Here is a 16,853-nt window from a genome sequence, read left to right on the forward strand (position 1 = left end):
ATTATTATAAATCGCAATATAATCATCAAACTATCTTTTATTTTCAAGTTCCTTTTCATTTTTCTTCACTGTAAATCTCAGTGTATTTATCAATCTGTTTTTTCTCTTCAGTTCTTTTCATCTTTGTAGTCTTCCTTTTCTTCATCTTCATTTCCCACCATTGTTAATTCTAAGTTTTCCTTTTATTCCAGCTTCTTTTCTGTTTTCTTTCCACCTCTAAAGTCCAAAAGACAATTTTTAAACTCTTCATGAATGTGTTTTAACATCCCAGCGAGTTCTTCATAAACACACGCTTCCATTTTGTCAAATTCACAATTCCTAAAGTTCACAATGTTTTTAATTGAATCACAAATCCAGAAAGCCTCTTTAGAGAAGAAAGCAGACTGGAGGGAGGCACAGAGGTCAGCAAGGCTGCATGAGAGGAACCTCAAGAGTTTCCTTGTGGACTTTGGACTTCAACCAGGCGAAAAGAAGCCTACAACGAAGGAGATTCTTCCTGACACTGAGAAAAATTAACCAATTGCCTGAAATGGGATTGAGTCTCCTGCTTCCGCAGGGCGTCGGAAGAGAAGACCCGCAAGGTCCCTTCCAACTCTCTCACAACCCCCAGTAATGGAGCAACCCACAACCTCTGCAGGGAAGCCATTCCCAAAGAATCAACCTTAACTTGAGACTTTTTCAATCTTCCCACCAGCGGAAAATTGCAGCCACCAGTTTCACAGCGTACAGCAACAGGGGGCTTAAATTTGGGCAGGGGAGAAACCTGCAGCAACAGCAGCTGACACGCTTCAGCCCCCTTGCTTCTCAGCCTTCCAGGCCGTGGAGGAAACCAAACAGCCCGACTTGCTCCCGGACTCTCCTCCCACCTGCCTCCAACTCACCTTCCAGCTGCTGCTTCTGTCCTCGGAAGAGCACAAAAGCCGCTCTGCAATGGACCTTCCTCCCATGAGTCTTCCGGAAAAGGAAGTTCCTGTTTCTTCTCTCCTCTGATCTTTTCTAGCAATTCGGTACTCGATGGTTTAAACTCTTCTATTATGCACGTTTCAGGCACAGATGTTATTTATCTGACTGCCATCTCCTGATAGCGGCAGAAAAACACTCTTGTCCCGTCTCTACCTAAGGTGTTTGCAAGATGTTTTCACTGTATAAATGCTGTCAAATCGTTTTTCACTTCTAGCAACTGACCTTTGAAAGTGAATCAAGTGAAATATGATGCTATTTGGCTTACCAAGATTAGAAATGTGGTGAGCCCTATATTTATTTTATTTTTTAAAAAAAATATTTTTAATTGATTTAAAACAACCCAATGTACAAAATACAAAACATACATATCTAAGAGACCAGCATACACAAAATGGGGAGGGGAATTTTTCTCCTATATTATTTTTTTAAGGACATATTTTTATTTTATTTATTAGTCAAAATGTGTACATGATAACAGGTATAAACCTAAAAGCAAAATATATATAGGTAAATTTGGACAATAGGACAGGGATCTCTTAGGAAAGGGGTGAGGTCGACTTTAGGTTAAATTTTTTGGGTTTGGGGAAGAAACCAGACTCAGGTAGTTCATTGATCACTTTGTTGCTGAAGTCGTATTTTCTACAGCAGTGTTTACCTTGAATTTCAGTCTATTGTGTGCTTGTGTGTTGTTGCAGTTGAAGCTGAGGTATTCATTGACAAGTAAAACATTATGGCAGGTGATTTTATGAACTACATTTAGATCAGATCGAAGGCGACATACCTCTAAATTTACTAAGCCCAAAATTTCAACTCTGGTGGAATTAGGTATTCTGTTGTGAGCAGAGGAGTGGTGGACTTTTGTGAAATATTTCTGGACTCTCTCAATTGTAAATGTTCATGAAGGTTTACAGAATGACACAATCATCTTTTTTAAGGGCGACTCTCAATGGAAATCAAAACTCTCTATATCCCAAAACTGATTTCCCAAAGCTCAAAAGGATTTATTCCATGGTAGAACCATTAGGCCAGATACTCTAAGGCAGTGTTTTTCAACCAGTGTGCCATGGCACACTAGTGTGCGGCGAGACATGGTCAGGTGTGCCGCGAAGAAGGAAGCTCAGGTTCCGGTCTCGCAACTTTTTGCTGAGAGAGTGAGAGTGAGAAAGAGAGAAAGAAAGAGAGTGAGAGAGAGAAAGAAAGCAAGAGAGAGAGAGAAAGAAAGAAAGCAAGAGAGAGAGAGAAAAGGAGAGGAAGGGAGAGAGAGAGAGAAATGAGCAAAAAGGGGAGGAAAAAAGAGAAATGAGAAAATGATTGAGACAGAGAATGAGAGGAAAGAGAGAGAAACAAAAGAGAGAGAGAGAGAAGTGACTCTTGATTTAAAGCATATGATAAAAAGCACCCAGAGAATAAGAGAGAGAAAAACCCAGCCCTCACCTGTTTTTATACACACACACATACACACAAGGGTGGGGAGGAGACAGGGATGGAAAAAGAGAGGAGAGTGTCTTAGGGTGTTATTTTGTGTCATTTTGGTTGGTAGTGTGCCCCAGGATTTTGTAAATGTAAAAAATGTGCCGCGGCTCAAAAAAGGTTGAAAATCACTGCTCTAAGGGAGCCAACTTCACCCCTGAGGGCCGCATCCAAGAGCAACCAGCATACCTGAAGGAAGAAATTTTAGATCTGCTAAATGCCATGTTCCTTTGTAAATTGACCTGCAAGGAAGTCTCCAGAGAGAGGAACAGTATGCAGCAGGGTTTAGAAAATGGGGTCTAGGAAAGGGGGAGTGATGGCCTATATGGTACAAGAAAGGTTTCCAAAAGGATGTGTCAAAAACAAAAAGCATAGCCCATCAAACTATATGGCTAACTGACAACCAGAATAATAATAACAATAACAAGAACATTAGAACAACAGAATTGGAAGGGACCTTGGGTTTTTATTAGTCCAACTACCGTGTTTCCCCAAATATAATACAATGTCTTATACTAATTTTTGCTCCAAAAGTTGTGCTACGTCTTATTTTCGCGGGGTGCCTTATATTCCGATCCTTCCCCCTTAATTCCTGGAGCATTGGTACGTAGATCCTATTGGTAGATATTCTTCTAGACTTTAGGATCACTTCCACGGTGTCTGGGTCATAACCTCGAAGGTCTAGGTCCCGCCGGATAACAGCCAAGCGGTGAGGTGGAACCACTCCAGGTCTGGATGGTGAGAGACCCCCTGCTGCAACATACCCTCCAAAGCGGGGAATCACCAGGAGGCCTGGATGGATAGCCGCTGGAGGTCTGCGAACCAGGTATCATCTGGGCCTGCCTGAGGAGGATCTGGTGCATCAAGTCTGGCAGGATTGGAATTGGTGGGAAGGTGTGTAGGAGACCTGGAGGCCAAGAGTTCTGAGTGTGTTGGTTGCTTCTGCTCCCAGGGATGGGAATCTGAAATAGAACCGAGGGAGCTGAGCGTTGGTCGCAGTTGCGAACAGGTCTAGCGACGGGTGACCAAATCTGAGGTAGATCTGCTGGAATAGGTCTGGAGGGAGATCAGAATGGAGCGTGCTGAGTTGCTGGTTCCTGATCTCTGGAATGGCAATAAAAGCCATTGGATTTCCCTGGCATGGAGGTGTGCCCAGGGAATGATACCAATGTAGGACACCATCTTTCCCAGTAGGGAAGACAGCGTGGAAATGGAGACCTTTCTTTGGGATCTGACTTGAACGATAAGCTCTTTGATACTAATCTTCCTTTCAGGAGAAAGGAAAGTCTGAGATAAGTTGGAATCTATGACTGCTCCCAAGTGCTGAAGGGAAGTGGAAGGATGAAGCTGACATTTTTTAAAATATTAATGGAGAAACCATGCTCTTGTAGGAGAGTCAGGGATAACTGAAGATCTGTACAGGCGCCCTCTTTGGAGGGACCATGAACTAAAATGTCATCCAAACAACACAAAATATGAATGTGGGAAGCCTGGATATGAGCCGCCAAGGCGCCCAGGAACTTGGTAAAGACTCGAGGGGCCGACGACAGGCTGAAAGGCATGGCCCTGTACTGATAGTGTTTGCCCTGAAGGCAAAGCGGAGAAATTGTTTGTGGCCTTTTAAAATGGGAATGTGGAGATAGGTCTCCGTAAGATCTAAGGAAGACATGAAGTCCCCCGGGTAAATGGATGCCACGATAGAAGACAAGGAATGCATCTTCAACTTTCTGTATTTAATGTACTGGTTTGATATTTTAAGATCCAAAATGGCTCTCCATCCTCCGGAGGTCTTAAGGACCATGAAGAGGATGGAGTAGAAGCCAAGTCCTCTTTGCGAGGAGGGAGCTGGCTGAATAGCCCTAATGGTAAGGAGATGTTGGATCGCTTTCTCCATGCGGAGACGGGAGGAAGGGGATCTAGGTGAAGGGCATGAAATGAAATGTTTGGAGGGAAAGGAGATAAACTCCAATTGAAATCCCTGTGCAATTGTGAAGACAACTCAGGGGTCCTTACAGGTGCGGCGCCAACTGGAAGTGAACCAGGCCAGGCGTCCCCAATGGGGATAGAGTTGTTATTACCATCTGGACCTTTTTGAGGCCCAGGAGCGTCTGCCACTCAAAGACAAGCCTGGATCAATCCAGACTTCGTGCCAGTGAGACCAGAAGGGCTAGGCCTCAATGATTAAGAAACCAGGGCACACTAGTTGAGAGGCCTAGCACGTGAGTAAAAACCTGAATACTCTTACAGCCTACTCTGGGCCACGCGGTGGACTTTATGGCGCCAGACGGCCTGTGCATGGGTGGGCCGTTGGTGCCGGTATTACTAGACTCTAAGGGCTTTCGCGTCAAGAAAACTCAATAAGGAGTTAGACTAAGTCCAGGGGACAGAACAAGCCCCCTTGTAAAACGTCCCACTCTGCAGGAGGTGCAAAAGTAAAAACAGCCAATAGTAATAAAAAACCTCCCAGCCGGACAGATTTAGCAGAAGAAATATGTCCAACTGAAAACGATGAGGGAAGGCAATTATGCAATTAACTGGAAGCCTTATCACCGCTTCTCCGCTTGGAGCTGCCGAGCGCAGGAGGGCTGGCTGGAAGCCAAATTGCTTCATTCGCTGATAGAAAGGACTAATTACTTATCTTTTTGCTGTGGATTTCAGGTAGAAAAAGACGGGAAGGTGTTTGTTTAGAGAGGAGTTGAGCCACCATGTGTCCTGCCAGCCGGAGGACTGAGCAAATTCTGGGGAAGGGGCGGATCCAACCACCTTTTTAAAGACAGATTCCATCCTATGCGGATTGGACAGCGAGCAACCCACATAACTGCTGGACCCACTCCTCCAGTACAGAGAAATGGCTATTCCTGCCAGTTTGGTGTCATCTGCAAATTTAATGCGTTCCCCATCTATCCCCTCGTCCAAGTCATTGATGAAGATAGTGAAGAGTACAGGGCCTAAACGAGAGCCTTGGGTACTCCAATACATATATCCCTCCATGTAGATGCAGTTAGAGTTTAACTTTTTTAAAAATAACAAAAACTAGGAAGATGGTTAGCGTATAAATTGAAAAACAAGAAATTGATAATTAGGAGATGAGAACAGATGTATGCAATTTTGAAATGAGATTAAATAATAATAATTGAAGAATTTAATGAAAAAATAGGATAAAGAAAAAAATTCAGAGTAAAAGATAATTTGGCAAGAGTTAAATTACCAAGTGCCTGAGAATATTAAAAATAGATTAAATGAAAAAATAACAATGATGGAATTGACGGAGGTGATAAAAAGGCAAATAATAATAGGACCCCAGGATTAGATAGATTACCGGTAGAGGTTTATAATAATAGGACCCCAGGGTTAGATAGAATTTCCTTGTGTGCAAATTGGTAAGTAGGAGATGAGAATGGATGTATGCAATTTTGAAATGAGATTAAATAATAATAATTGAAGAATTTAATGAAAAATTATATTATAAAGAAAAAAATTCAGAGTAAAAGTTAATTTGGAAAGAACTAAATTGACAAAAGTGCCTGAGAATATTAAAAATAGGTTAAATGAAATAATAACAATGATGGAGTTGATGGAGGTGATAAAAAGGAAAATAATAATAGGACCCCAGGATTAGATAGATTACCAGTAGAGGTTTATAAATTCTTACAAGATATATTACTTGCCAATTCAAGACTTCTCTAAAGTCTTGAAATGTTCTCTCATGTGAATTTCCTTGTGTGCAATAAGGGATGATTTATGCTTGAAGTAATATCCACAGATTGGACATTTCAAAGATTTCTCAATGGTGTGACTCCTCTGGTGTCTCACCAGGCTGGAATTATAACTAAAACCTTTCCCACAAAAAGGACACTCAAATGGTTTCTTACCTGTGTGAATCCTCCGGTGCACCACGAGGTTGCAATTCTGACTAAAACATTTCCCAGACAGGACATTCATTATATTTCATTTTTTTTTTCTTCACAAACTTTACATTTATACATATACCACATCACCATGTTATAAATGTGCACATTTTCCCAATATATCATAAACAAATATTCTAAATTTGCACTGTTACTTTTATCTCCCATCTGTTTTCCTTCTATATTTCCCTCTATCTCCTTCCCTTCCATCCACCTTTTCTTGCTCTCTCCCCCTTACCTTCTTCCTTCCTACTTTGCTCTCCTTCCTTCCTTCCTTCCTTCCTTCATTCATTCATTCATTCATTCATTTATTGGATTTGTATGTCGCAATGAGTCCTGGTATTGCACCAGGTTGGAATTATTACTAAGATCTTTCCCACAGTGAGGACCTTCAAAAGGTTTCTCCCCTGTGAGTCCTCTGATGCTTCACCAGGTTGGAATTATCCCTAAAACCTTTCCCACAGTCAGGACATTAAAAGGGTTTCTCTCCTATGTGAGTCCTCTTGTGTTGCACCAGGTGGGACCTCTGACTAAAACTTTTCCCACAGTCAAGACATTCATAGGGTTTCTCTCCTGTGTGAATCCTCTGGTGTTGCACCAGGTGGGACCTCTGACTAAATCTTTTTCCACAGTGAGGACATTCAAAAGGTTTCTCTCCTGTGTGAGTCTTCTGGTGTTTCACAAGGCTGGAATTTTCATTAAAACTTTTCCCACAGTCAGGACATTCAAAGGGTTTCTCTCCTGTGTGAGTCCTCTGGTGTTTCACAAGGCTGGAATTTTGATTAAAACTTTTCCCACAGTCAAGACATTCAAAGGGTTTCTCTCCTGTGTGAGTTCTCTGGTGTGTCACCAGGTGAGAACTATGACTAAAACATTTCCCACAGTCAGGACATTCAAAGGGTTTCTCTCCTGTGTGAGTCCTCTGGTGTTGCACAAGGTGGGACCTCTGACTAAATCTTTTTCCACAGTGAGGACATTCAAAGGGTTTCTCTCCTGTATGAAACCTCTGGTGTATCACGAGGTAGGAACTGGAACTAAATCTTTTTCCACAGTGAGGACATTCAAAGGGTTTCTCTCCTGTGTGAGTCCTCTGGTGTTTCACAAGGCTGGAATTTTCATTAAAACTTTTCCCACAGTCAGGACATTCAAATGGTTTCTCTCCTGTGTGAGTCCTCTGGTGTATCACGAGGTAGGAACTGCAACTAAATCTTTTTCCACAGTCAGAACATTCAAAGGGTTTCTCTCCTGTGTGAGTCCTCTGGTGTAGCATCAGGCTGGAACTGCAACTAAATATTTTTCCACAGTCAGTACAGTCAAAGGGTTTCTCTCCTGTGTGAGTTCTCTGGTGTGTCACCAGCTGAGAACTATGACTAAAACTTTTCCCACAGTCAGGACACTCAAATGGTTTCTCTCCTGTGTGAGTCCTCTGGTGTTGCATCAGGTTGGAATTACGACTAAAACTTTTCCCACAGTCAGGACATTCAAAAGGTTTCTCTCCTGTGTGAGTCCTCTGGTGTCTCACAAGGTTGTAACTCAAATTAAATTTTTTCCCACACTCAGGACATTCAAAAGGTTTCTCTCCTGTGTGAGTCCTCTGGTGTAGCACCAGCCTGGAACTGAAATTAAAATTCTTCCCACACTCAGGACATTCAAAACGTTTGTCACCTGTGTGAGTCCTCTGGTGTTTCACCAGGGAGAAATTCTCACTAAATCTTTTTCCACAGTCAGAACATTCAAAGGGTTTCTCTCCCATATGAGTCCTGTGGTGTTTCATCAAGTTGGAAATGCAACTAAATTTTTTCCCACAGTCAAGACATTCAAAAGATTTCTCTCCTGTGTGAGTCCTCTGGTGTCTCACCAGGCTGGAATTCTGACTAAATCTTTTTCCACAGTCAGGACATTCAAAGGGCTTCTCTCCTGTGTGAGTCCTCCGATGTTTCAGAAGGCTGGAATTATGATTAAATCTTTTTCCACAGTCAGAACATTCAAAGGGCTTCTCTCCTGTGTGAGTCGTCTGGTGTTTCACAAGGCTGGAATTTTTATTAAAACTTTTCCCACAGTCAGGACATTCAAAGGGTTTCTCTCTTGTGTGAGTCCTCTGGTGTATCACGAGGTGGGAACTGCAACTAAATCTTTTTCCACAGTCACAACATTCAAAGGGTTTCTCTCCCGTATGAGTCCTCTGGTGTTTCATCAAGTTGGAAATGCAACTAAATTTTTTCCCACAGTCAAGACATTCAAAAGATTTCTCTCCTGTGTGAGTCCTCTGGTGTTGCACCAGGTGGGACGTCTGATTAAATCTTTTTCCACAGTCAGGACATTCAAAAGGTTTCTCTCCTGTGTGAGTTCTCTGGTGTTGCACCAGGGAAGAACTATGACTAAAACTTTTCCCACAGTCAGGACACTCAAAGGGTTTCTCTCCTGTGTGAATCGTCTGGTGTTGCACCAGGTTGGAATTATCACTAAAACTTTTCCCACAGTCAGGACATTCAAAAGGTTTCTCTCCTGTGTGAGTCCTCTGGTGTCTCACCAGGCTGGAACTGAAATTAAATTTTTTCCCACACTCAGCACATTCAAAACGTTTGTCATCTGTGTGAGTCCTCTGGTGTTTCACCAGGGAGAAATTCTCACTAAAACGTTTCCCACATTCAGGACATTCAAAGGGTTTCTCTCCCGTATGAGTCCTCTGGTGTTTCATGACTGAAATTCTGACTGAATTTTTTTTACACAGTCAGCGCATTCAAATGTTTTGCCTTTTGGGTGGGTACTTTATGAGACTGGAATTCTCTCTTTGAAGCTTTCCTCACAGAAATGATGCTCAACTGGTGGTATTCCTGTGAGGGCATCCCTTAGATTCTCATGTCCTGAGAATTTCTAATGAAATGTTCACACAATCTGCACAGTCATATGTTTTCTTCCCTCATGAGTGTCTTCTGGTATACCACCATGTTGCCATGCTCACTAAAGCACTTAGCACATTGGGAGTTCTTTTGTGGCTTCCCTGTTGTGTTTCTGCTTCCATGAGTAACAAAGGAGCTAACAGGAGCTAACTGTGATTTGCAATCTCTTCGTTTTCCACAATAGGCAAAGCTATGATGCTTTTCCACAGCTGAGTTCTTCAAAAATATGGACAATGCCTTGTTTAGTGGTGCTTTCATTCAAACTGTTTTCTTCTTCACAGGGAGATGCCTGCATTCCTCTCTGCTCTACACGGCTTTAGTACTGACCTTTTCATCTCAACTGACTTTCAGATATCTCCCTTTTTTGCTGAATGAAAAATAATCTCCTTTAGTTTTCATGTCACTTATCCTTGAGTTCTGTATAATTTGTTCATTCGATCTTGAAATCTTTCTTGATTTTCTCTCTCTTGTCTAACAGCTGCTGGATGAGGAGGAGAATCGTATGGTTTTCTAAAAGAAATGAAAAATATTTTGATTTTCGCTTCATTTTCTCCCCTTTTCAAGGTTGCTTTTTATTTCAATTGTCTCAAGTGGTCTTATTGCCATCCTCTTTGTCTGTAAGATTCAAAGAGAAATAGAAATTTAATGTTTATAAAATAATTAGAGATGATATGAAAAAAGAATATATATATGAAAGTCTTGGCATATTCAGGTTTCTTCCTGTGTAAGTTTCAGAGATTCCTGGCGACATTTCAACGAGGTGCACAAGGCCAAAAGCACCAGTCTAAAGATGATGAGTGGGACCGCGTAGAAACAACACCAGGAATCTCTGAAACTTACACGGGTTGAAACCCAAATATACCAAGACCTTTATACCAGTACCTGTGAAAATCTACCAATATATATACATATATACGTGTTCTGTATATAAAAGAATAATCATGGAAGCCATAGAGATAGAAAAACACCCGCTCAGCATGAACAAACTACTGTAATGCTCTCTACATGGGGCTACCTTTGAAAAGTGTTCAGAAACTTCAGATCGTGCAGAATGCAGCTGCGAGAGCGGTCATGGGCTTACCTAGGTATGCCCATGTTTCACCATCACTCCGCAGTCTGCATTGGCTGCCAATCAATTTCCGGTCACAATTCAAAGTGTTGGTTATGACCTTTAAAGCCCTTCATGGCACTGGACCAGAATATCTCCGAGACCGCCTTCTGCCGCACGAATCCCAGCGACCGATTAGGTCCCACAGAGTGGGCCTTCTCCGGGTCCCGTCAACTAAACAATGTCGGTTGGTGGGCCCCAGGGGAAGAGCCTTCTCTGTGGCGGCCCCGACTCTCTGGAACAAACTCCCCCCGGAGATTAGAACTGCCCCTACTCTCCCTGCCTTCCGTAAACTCCTTAAAACCCACCTTTGTCGTCAGGCATGGGGGAACTGAAACACCTCCCCCGGGCATGTACAATTTATGCATGGTATGTTTGTGTGTGTGTTTGTTAGTACAACGGGGTTCTTTTTTAAATATTTTAAATTTAGATTTGTTTACATTGTATTATTATTGCTGTGAGCCGCCCCGAGTCTGCGGAGAGGGGCGGCATACAAATCTAAATAATAATAATAATAATAATAATAATAACAACAACAACAACAACAACAGCAACAAACGAGATGACACGTCCCACCTACCAGAAATTTGGAAACCAGCCCTAAACAAAAAAACATCACCATGTCAATCCTTCAATTAAATGTGATTTCACCAACCAATCAAATCATTAAAACATAGCCACCCAATCTATTTGCTACATTCAAACCAAATCTCCACCCCCACCACTATTTATAAGGAACAAATGGCAGTTGCAAAGAAACTATATTTACAGCAGCACAAAGCTTACAACTTCAGCCTGATGATGGTGAATGTGATTTCACCGAAACGTCACATAGACACTCAAAATATTACACGGGGCAAAACCCGAACTCAGAACACTCTACATACATATATCTGTGAAAATCTACGAAAACATTTCGACGAGGTCCCACTCATCATCTTCAGGCTGGTGCTTCTGTCCTTGTTCTAGGGCAAACACAGCGAGATCTGAGCTGCCTTCCTTCTATAAATACTGGTGCCTGTGTGTGGTTTCATTGCTCAGCAATTGCCTGCTGTGTAGAAACTTCCTGGTGAGTCAGTGGGGTAACACCTGGGGTCGTTGATTTAACTGAGGTATGCTGATTAGTTAATGATTGTGGATTAGGGGTGATATACTGAGTAGTTGGAGCTGCAAGAGGATAATTCTCTTCCTTACAAGGCAAAGGTTGCAGGTTCAAGTCCCAGTGGGTATGGCTAGCTGATGAGGCCAAAATAAGGCCCAAATAGATCTATCCTAATCTCCCTTAATATTCAAATTCAGCAAAAAAACATGTGACATATATATATATATATATTTGTTTTCGTAGATTTTCACGGGTATATGCATGTAGATTGCTTATATATATATATATATGTATGTATATGTATGTGTGTATATATATATATATATATATATATATATATATATGACGGTCTTGGTATATTCGGGTTTCTTCCCGTGTAGGATTTGGAAATTTCTGGCGACGTTTCGACGAGGTCTCACTCGTCATCTTCAGGCTGGTGTTTCTGTCCTTGTTCTAAGGCGAACATATGATGTCATCGGGCGGGAAAAACCATGGTATAGGGAAAAAACCCGCAAAGTACTTTTAAATTGAAATTTAAAAAAAATCAGGGTATAGACTTTTCGCGAACTTTGAAACCTGCGAAAATCGAGGGAACATTGTGTGTGTATGTATATATATATATATATATATACATCCGACATAAGAAAAAACATATATATATATATATATACACACACACACACACATATATGTTTGTTTGTTTTTTTATGTCGGATCACCCTGGTATATTGAAGGAACGTCACAGCTCCTTTTTGACTCTAGGTCCAACCCAGCACCATTTCAAGGCAATTAATTTATTTATAGCCGACAACTATATTCTGTAATTCCAGCTAAAAAAACATTTGACATATACATACATACATACATACATACATACATATATATACATAAATAAACAATGAAAAATCAAACTTGCCCCAATACTAATCACTTAAATTATTTATGATTCATAGCAAACTATCGAGATCCATGTTCAAATATCCATTTGAACCGTAACTTTTTCTTTTTCAAATATCAATTCAAATTCAGTTGTTTAATTAGGTCAATCAAGCATTCTTAGCAATACAAAGGACTATCATCAAATATATCTTGCACTGCTGGGGGTAAATTACATAATTATAGATATTGTGCTTCCCCAAAGATAAGAAAGGGTCCTGTCTCATGGTGGGTCGCAATTTGGGGGGGGGCAGGGCAGTTGGGGTGGAGGAGAGGGGGAAGGACGGGGTTGAACATGAGAGGGGTGTCTTGCCTGTACTGGAGTTTAGCAGCTCTGTGTGTCTCTCCGCTGGTCTCTACATAAAAAAACCTTGTATGGTACAGAAACTCTTCCGAATGTGAGAAGTTATTAATTGCTTGCACTGCAACCAGAGTTTCTGTATTTTCAAGTTTTTCCCCCTAAAGAGACCAGCTGACGTCACACAGAGCTGCCAAACTCCAATACCAGTAATATTTTGTTCTATGCCCCTCCTTCTATCTCCTTCTCTTCCCTCACTACCTTCCTTATCCCTCTCTCCTACTTTCCTCCTCTCTCTCTCCCTTTCTACTTCTTCATTCTCCCTCTTATCCTTCCCTCAGTATATCTAATCACAATCCATTTTGTGGTTAACAGACTAACAATATAGCAACAAAACTATTTCTTAAACTTATATCTTTCCCTTTATCTCTATTTATATTTTAAATTTATTCTTCCAGGTATGTCTACTATTGCTCTAATGCTGCCTCCTTCTTCCTATTTTTGTCACCTGGATCTACCACCTCTAATTTTATTTTTTTTAGGCAAAGATTTTTTATTTTTTCACTCCAATTACATATGCAAAATAACAGAACATGGACATTGAAATACGTTACAAAAATATTTTTTCCTAATTACGGTAATCGCTATGACTTAACTTCCAAAAATAGTCATGATCTCTTATGCCTCTTATTTTAGGCCATATTTCTCCCTCTCCTCAATTGGTATCTTTGATCGTCACTTTTTTTTTAGTTCGATCATTTCTAGGTGATCTACATTTTTAATTTCTTCTCCCGTTTCATATCTCCCTTCCAACATTCTAACTTTTAAAAATTTTGTTTTAACTCATTCTCTATATGTAAACAAATACAATTCTGCTCATTACTATTCCATCCCTTAGCTGTTAACATTTTAAATTCCAGAAAACAAAAAATCCAACTTATAAGTTATATAAACTTATATAAAAACCTTTAAAAATATTGATGTAAAAATGTATATAAAGTAAAATAAGCAAGGAAAGAGAAACTAAAATATCTCTCTATTTTCTGTATGTATCATTGTTTGTATAACTTTTCAATAAAAGCTTAAAAAAAAGATTGATTATACAGATCTGATATCATACTAAAAATATCAGTAATCATGTGAATCCTTTAAATATTAAATCTGGTTTTTAGGTAAGAAAAATCTTATAGAAAACAAATCTTATAAAAAAGGCTAGTAATTGTCCAAATTATATATCCTTCCAAAAATTGACCTACTATAGTCCAATTTATTTCCCTTTTCTTCTTTCTTCTTTCTTCCTTGTTAGCATCAATTTTTAATTCAATTAGTTAAATTTTTTAATGTGTCTGTATATATGTATTTGACTTCTATGCTGCCCAATCCCGTAGAACTCAGGGCGGCTTACAATAATATAAAACAATACAATATTGTATTGAAAGAAGTCAGTATTAAAATGAAACACACTAAAATTATAAACCATAAAATCCCATAATACACATTTATGCTCAATCCAGTCGATCTAACACACACACTTATCAAATCAATACAATTTTGCTGTGAAAGATGGTAATATTCACGGCGCCCAGGACTGATGGCAAAGCCAGGTCTTCACGGACTTTCAAAAAACCTTTATGAATAGCTAATATTGTTAACACAATTAGGTATAATAATTGTAAAAAAATTATATCACATTCCACCATCAATCATCCATTCTCTTTTAATCTCTCAAATATTCCATTATTATAAATATTTCCCTTCCAATACCACTCTTTTAACCTTTTCTTTTTCTTTTATTTTTGTACCAATAACTTCCCCAACTCCTTTTCTCCCTTTTGAATATATTATTTCTGTATGTATATTCTCAATCCCTCTTAATCTCTTCCCACTACCCCTCCTCCCTATTACCCCCTTATTTTAAAACCACATCTTCTGATAGTAATATTCCCCTCTTGTTTTGTTTTCCTTGTCACTGGCAATCCCAGTGTAATTATCATAAATCGCAATATAATCATCAAACTATCTTTTATTTTCAAGTTCCTTTTCATTTTTCTTCACTGTAAATCTCAGTGTATTTATCAATCTGTTTTTCCCCTTCAGTTCTTTTCATCTTTGTAGTTTTCTTTTTCTTCATCTTCATTTCCCACCATTGTTAATTCTAAGTGTTCCTTATATTCCAGCTTCTTTTCTGTTTTCTTTCCACCTCTAAAGTCCAAAAGACAATTTTTAAACTCTTCATGAATGTGTTTTAACATCCCAGCGAGTTCTTCATAAACACACGCTTCCGTTTTGTCAAATTCACAATTCCTAAAGTTCACAATGTTTTTAATTGAATCACAAATCCAGAAAGCCTCTTTAGAGAAGAAAGCAGACTGGAGGGAGGCACAGAGGTCAGCAAGGCTGCATGAGAGGAACCTCAAGAGTTTCCTTGTGGACTTTGGACTTCAACCAGGCGAAAAGAAGCCTACAACGAAGGAGAATCTTCCTGACACTGAGAAAAATTAACCAATTGCCTGAAATGGGATTGAGTCTCCTGCTTCCGCAGGGCGTCGGATGAGAAGACCCGCAAGGTCCCTTCCAACTCTCTCACAACCCCCAGTGATGGAGCAACCCACAACCACTGCAGGGAAGCCATTCCTAAAGAATCAACCTTAACTTGAGACTTTTTCAATCTTCCCACCAGCGGAAAATTGCAGCCACCAGTTTCACAGCGTACAGCAACAGGGGGCTTAAATTTTGGCAGGGGAGGAAGCTGCAGCAACAGCACCTGAGACGCTTCAGCCCCCTTGCTTCTCTGCTTCCAGGCCGTGGAGGAAACCAAACAGCCTGACTTGCTCCCGGACTCTCCCCCCACCTGCCTCCAACTCACCTTCCAGCTGCTGCTTCTGTCCTCGGAAGAGCACAAAAGCCGCTCTGCACCCCTCCTTCCTCCAATGGGTCTTCCGGTAGAGGAAGTTCCTGTTTCTTCTCGCCTCTGATCTTTTCTAGCAAATCGGTACTCGATGGTTTAAAACTCTTCTATTATGCACGTTTCAGGCACAGATGTTACTAATCTGACTGCTATCTCCTGATAGCGGCAGAAAAGCACTCTTGTCCCGTCTCTACCTAAGGTGTTTGCAAGATGTTTTCACTGTATAAATGCTGTCAAGTCGTTTTTCACTTCTAGCAACTGACCTTTGAATGTGAACCAAGTGAAATATGATGCTATTTGGCTTACCAAGATTAGATATGTGCTGAGCTCTATATTTATTTTATTTTTCTAAAAATATATTTTTAATTGATTTAAAACAACCCAATGTACAAAATACCAAACATACATATCTAAGAGACCAACATACACAAAATGGGGAGGGGAATTTTTCCCCTATATTAATTTTTTATGGACATATTTTTATTTATTTATTTATTATTTAGATTTGTATGCCGCCCCTCTCCGTAGACTTTATTTTATTTATTAGTCAAAACGTATACATGATAACAGGTATAAACCTAAAAGCAAAATAGATATAGGTAAATTTGGACAATAGGACAGGGGCCTCTTAGAAAAGGGGTGAGGTCGACTTTAGGTTAAATTTTTGGGGGTTTGGGGAAGAAACCAGACTCAGGTAGTTCATTGACCACTTTGTTGCTGAAGTCGTATTTTCTGCAGCAGTGTTTCGAGGCGTTTACCTTCAATTTCAGTCTATTGTGTGCTTGTGTGTTGTTGCAGTTGAAGCTGATGTATTCATTGACAGGTAAAACATTATGGCAGGTGATTTTATGAACTACATTTAGATCAGATCGAAGGCGACATACCTCTAAATTTCCTAAGCCCAAAATTTCAATTCTGTTGTGAGCAGAGGAGTGGTGGACTTTTGTGAAATATTTCTGGACTCTCTCAATTGTAAATGTTCATGAAGGTTTACAGAATGACACAATCATATTTGTAAAGGGCGACTCTCAATGGAAATCAAAACTCTCTATATCCCAAAACTTCAAAACTGATTTCCCAAAGCTCTAAAGGATTTATTACATGGTACCACCACTAGGCTAGACACTCTAACGGAGGTAACTTAACTGCTGTGGGCCGCATCCAAGAGCAACCAGCATACCTGAAGGAAGAAATTTTAGATCTGCTAAATGCCATGTTCCTCTGTTAATTGACCTGCAAGGAAGTCTCCAGAGAGAGGAA

At 40.2% G+C, this 16,853-nt stretch overlaps 1 protein-coding gene and 1 pseudogene across 1 annotated transcript in view; both read right to left on the reverse strand.

Moving 5' to 3' along the window:
* The window catches only part of LOC139163064 (zinc finger protein 180-like), a 15,317-nt gene extending 14,418 nt beyond the window's left edge, over positions 1-899 (reverse strand). Inside the window, exon 1 of the mRNA XM_070744008.1 lies at positions 882-899. The gene's annotated coding sequence lies outside the window, so the exon portion shown is untranslated. The remainder of the gene's footprint in view (positions 1-881) is intronic.
* The window catches only part of LOC139163079 (zinc finger protein 850-like), an 18,530-nt pseudogene extending 2,917 nt beyond the window's left edge, over positions 1-15,613 (reverse strand).
* Positions 15,614-16,853: the final 1,240 nt, after the last annotated feature.

Source organism: Erythrolamprus reginae, chromosome 2, assembly GCF_031021105.1.
Source record: "Erythrolamprus reginae isolate rEryReg1 chromosome 2, rEryReg1.hap1, whole genome shotgun sequence".
Taxonomy (NCBI): domain Eukaryota; kingdom Metazoa; phylum Chordata; class Lepidosauria; order Squamata; family Dipsadidae; genus Erythrolamprus; species Erythrolamprus reginae.